This window comes from Hordeum vulgare, chromosome 6H (assembly GCF_904849725.1).
Source record: "Hordeum vulgare subsp. vulgare chromosome 6H, MorexV3_pseudomolecules_assembly, whole genome shotgun sequence".
Lineage (NCBI taxonomy): Eukaryota > Viridiplantae > Streptophyta > Magnoliopsida > Poales > Poaceae > Hordeum > Hordeum vulgare.
Genome location: NC_058523.1, coordinates 115,286,373 through 115,291,413, shown reverse-complemented (window position 1 = coordinate 115,291,413; position 5,041 = coordinate 115,286,373).

Here is a 5,041-nt window from a genome sequence, read left to right as displayed (position 1 = left end):
TTGGGGATTCCCAAGGCTTCCCAAGCCAAATTCAAGGATACCAAAAAGCCTAAGCTTGAGGATGCCTCGGGAAGGCATCCCCTCTTTCGTCTTCAATCCATCGGTAACATTACTTGGAGCTATATTTTTATTCACCACATGATATGTGTTTTGCTTGGAGCATCTTGTATCGTATGAGTCTTTTATTTTTGTTGTGTCACAATCATCCTTGCTGCACACCTTTTTGAGAGAGATAGACATGCACTCATCGTGATTTTGCTAGAATGCTCATAGTGCTTCACTTATATCTTTTGAGATAGATACTTTTGCTCTATGTGCTTCACTTATATCTTTTAGAGCACGGCGGTGCGTGACTTGGTAGTTGGATTATGCTATGGAAGTAGTCCAAAGGTGATAGGTACCCAAAGAGGACACAAAAACCTCCATCTTCATGTGCATTGAGTAGAAAGAGAAGTCTTGATTCCTCTCAATTAGTTTTGAGACGTGGATTTGGTAATATTAAGAGCTATGTTAGTAGGGTGTTGTGAATCTAGAAATACTTGTGTTGAAGTTAGTGATTCCCGTAGCATGCACGTATGGTGAACCACTATGTAAGGAAGTCGGTGCATAATTGATCTATTGATTGTCATCCTTTGTGTTGAGGTCGGGATCGCGCGATGGTTAACACCTACCAGCCCTTCCCCTAGGAGTATGCGTTTAGCACTTTGTTTCGATTACTAATAAAAACTTTCGCAACAAGTATGTGAGTTCTTCATGACAAATGTGAGTCCATGGTATAGATTCACTTTCACCTTCCAACATTGCTAGCCTCTCTAGTGCCGCGCAATTCTCGCCGGTACACAAACCCACCATATGCCTTCCTCAAAACAGCCACCATACCTACCTACTATGGCATTTTCATAGCCATTCCGAGATAATATTGCCATGCAACTCCCACCGTTCCATCTCATGACTTGTGTCGTCACTCTCATATTGCCATTGCATGATCGTAAGATAGCTAGCGAGATGTTTTCAACGTCATACGCCATGCTAGATCGTTGCACATCCCGGTACAATGCCGGAGGCATTTCCTATAGAGTCATCATCATTTTGAGCTTTGAACCTCTAAGTAAATAAAAGTGTGATGATCATCATCATTAAAGCATTGTCCCATGTGAGGAAATAAAATAAAATAAAAGAGGCCAAAGAGCCCAAAAATAATAATAAAAGGAAAAAAGAGGCCTAAGAGCCCAAATGAAAAAAAAAGAGAAAAAGAGAGAAGGGACAATGCTACTATCTTTTTCCACACTTGTGCTTCATAATAGCACCATGGTCTTCATGATCGAGAGCTTCTTGCTTTGTCACCACCATATGCTAGTGGGAATCTTCATTATAAAACTTGGCTTGTATATTCCAATGATGGGCTTCCTCAAAATTGCCCTATGTCTTCGTGAGCAAGCAAGTTGGATGCACACCCACTAGTTTTCCTTTTGAGCTTTCACATACTTATAGCTCTAGTGCATCTCTTGTATGGCAATCCCTACTCATTCACATTGATATCTATTAATGGGCATCTCCATAGCCCTTTGATACGCCGAGTCAATGTGACCATCTCCTCCTTTTTGTCTCACAACCACCACCACACTCTATTCCACTTATACTGCTATATCATGGCTCACGCTCATGTATTGCGTGATAGTTATAAAAAGTTTGAGAAAGTAAGAGTGTGAAAACAATTACTTGGCCAATACCGGGGTTGTGCGTGATTTACATTAGTTGTGTGAGGATGATGGAGCATAGCCAGACTATATGATTTTGTAGGGATAACTTTCCTTGGCCTTGTTATTTTGAAAGTTCATGATTACCTTGCTAGTTTGCTTGAAGTATTATTGTTTTCATGTCAATAGCAAACTATTGTTTTGAATCTTACGGATCTGAACATTCATGTCGCGTGAAAGAAGTTGCAAAGGACAACAATGCTAGGTAGCATTCCACATCAAAAATTCATTCTTTATCACTTCCCTACTCGAGGACGAGCAGGAGTTAAGCTTGGGGATGCTTGATACGTCTCCAACGTATCTATAATTTTTGATGGTTTCATGCTATTATCTTGTCAAACTTTGGATGTTTTGCATGCCGTTTATATAATTTTTGGGACTAACTTATTAACTCAGTGCCAAGTGCCAGTTCATGTTTTTTCCATGTTTTTGACCCCTTTCAGAGGAGATTTTGAAATAGAGTCCAAACGGAAGAAAATCCCTGAAAAGATTTTTTTCCGTAACGGAAGAAGATCGGGAAGCTTGAGAGCCAAGGCAGGGGGCCCTAGGGGCCCCACAAGCCCCCACCCCGCGGCCAGGGGGAGGCTGCGGCCCACAGGCTTGTGGGCCCCCTGGACGGCCTCTGCCCTAGGGGTTGCGCCTATATATTCCCTAAAAATCCCCAAAAAAATCAGGAGATCATCGAAAGTACTTTTCCGCCACCGCAAGTTTCTTTCTCCGCAAGATCCCATTTGGGGCACATTCTGGTGCCCTGCCGGAGGGGGGATTCGGACATAGAGGGCTTCTTCATCAACACCATGACCTCTCCGATGATGCGTGAGTAGTTCACCATAGACCTACGGGTCCATAGCTAGTACCTAGATGGCTTCCCCTCTCTCTTGGATCTTCAATACAAAGTTCTCCATGATCTTCATGGAGATCTATCCGATGTAATCTTCTTTTGCGGTGTGTTTGTCGAGATCCGATGAATTGTGGATTTATGATCAGATTATCTATGAATCTTATTTGAGTTTCTTCTAATCTCTCTTATGCATGATTTCATATCCTTGTAATTCTCTTCGAGTTGTGGGTTTTGTTTGGCCAACTAGATCTATGATTCTTGCAATGGGAGAAGTGCTTGGTTTTGGGTTCATACCGTGCGGTGACCTCACCCAGTGATAGAAGGGGTAGCGAGGCACGCATCGCGTTGTTCCCATCAAGGGTAAAAAGATGGTGTTTTCATCATTGGTTTGGGATTATCCCTCTACATCATCTCATCTTGCTTAAGGCGTTACTCTGTTCGTCATGAATTCAATACACTAGATGCATGCTGGATAGCGGTCGATGTTTGGAGTAATAGTAGTAGATGCAGAAAGTATCGGTCTACTTGTCTCGGACGTGATGCCTATATGTATGATCATTGCCTTAGATATCGTCATGACTTTGCGCGGTTCTATCAATTGCTCGACAGTAATTTGTTCACCCACCGTGATATTTGTTATTTTGAGAGAAGCCTCTAGTGAACACTATGGCCCCCGGGTCTACTCCACACCATATTTTCAGCCTTACACTTTTTACTTCGTTGCACTTTCCGCCTTCAGATCTCACTTTGCAATCAATCTTGAAGGGATTGACAACCCCTTTAAAGCGTTGGGTGCAAGATCTTTTGTGTTTGCGCAGGAACTCTGGACTTGACGAGATTCTCCTACTGGACTGATACCTTGGTTCTCAAACTGAGGGACATACTTACCGCTCTTGTGCTGCATCACCCTTTCCTCTTCAAGGGAAAAACCGACGCAAACAAGTCTCCGTCAATGTGTCAGTTTCTGGCGCTGTTGTTTGAGAAGTAGCATTGACCCTCGGGATACAAAGGTTCTTGGGTCATTCTACCACCTCTAGTGATAACTCTAACAGAATTGTCGTTCAACTCATTGAGCAAGTCATTTTGATCCTTAAGTACTTGTTCTACCTGAGTAGTAACCATAGAGGCATGTTTATTCAAAAGCTTAAGATCATTGACATTTCTATCCACACAAGCACTTAAATGACCAAGCATACGAGCATTCTATTCCAATTGTCTGCTAACATAATCATTGAAACTTTTTTGTTTGGCAACAAAGTTATCAAATTCATCTAAGCATAAGCTAGCAGGTTTATCAAAAGGAATATCACTCTCATTGAATCTATGGAGAGAATTTACCTCTACTACCCGTGTCGGGTTATTAAGACCATGGATCTCTTTGATAGGTGGTAGAATCTTAACATCTTCAGATTTAATGCCTTTCTCTCGCATAGATTTCTTAGCTTCTTGCATATCTTCAGGACTGAGGAATAGGATACCTCTTTTCTTTGGAGTTGGCTTCGGAGGTGGTTCGGGAATAGTCCAAGCATTCTCATTGCACAAGATATTATTCAATAGAATCTCAGCTTGTTCCACAATTCGTTCCCTGAAAACACAACCGGCACAATTATCTAGGTGGTCCCTAGAAGCATCGGTTAGTCCATTATAAAAGATATCAAGTATTTCATTTTACTCAAGAGGGTGATTAGTCAAAGCATTCAGCAGCTGGACAAGCCTCCCCCAAGCTTGTGGGAGACTCTCTTCTTCAACTTGGACAAAGTTATATATTTCCTGCAATGTAGCTTGTTTCTTATAGGCAGGAAAATATTTCTCAAAGAAGTAGTAGATCATATCCTGGGGACTACGTACACAACCAGGAGCAAGAGAAGTGAACCAAGTCTTAGCATAATCCTTTAGCGAGAAAGGAAACAACTTAAGGATATAGTAGTGGCGGATCTTTTCCTCACTCGTGAATAGGGTGGCTATATCGTGCAGCTTAGTAAGATGTGCTACAACCATTTCAGACTCATAACCATGAAAAGGATCAGATTCAACCAAAGTGATTAACTCGGGATCGACAAAGCATTCATAATCCTTATCAGTCACAAAGATGGGCGAAGTAGCAAACTTAGGGTCATATTTCATCCTAGTGTTCAGAGATTTTTCCTTCCACTTGCGCAGTAATTTCTCAAGATCATAGCTATCCTTACAAGCAAGAAAGTCCTCAGCTACCTCTCCCTCCATAACATAACCCTCAGGTATATCAGGCAATTCATATCTAGGACAATTAGTTCTAACTGGTGAAATAGCAGGTTCTACTTCAATAATTTCAGCAGTCCCAGAAGTATCATCACATTCAGCAGCAACTCTAGCAATTTGTGCATCAAGGAATGCACCTAGTGGCAAAGCAGTATCAAGCAAAGCATCATCACAAGCATCATGGATAGCAGAAGTAGCATCATCA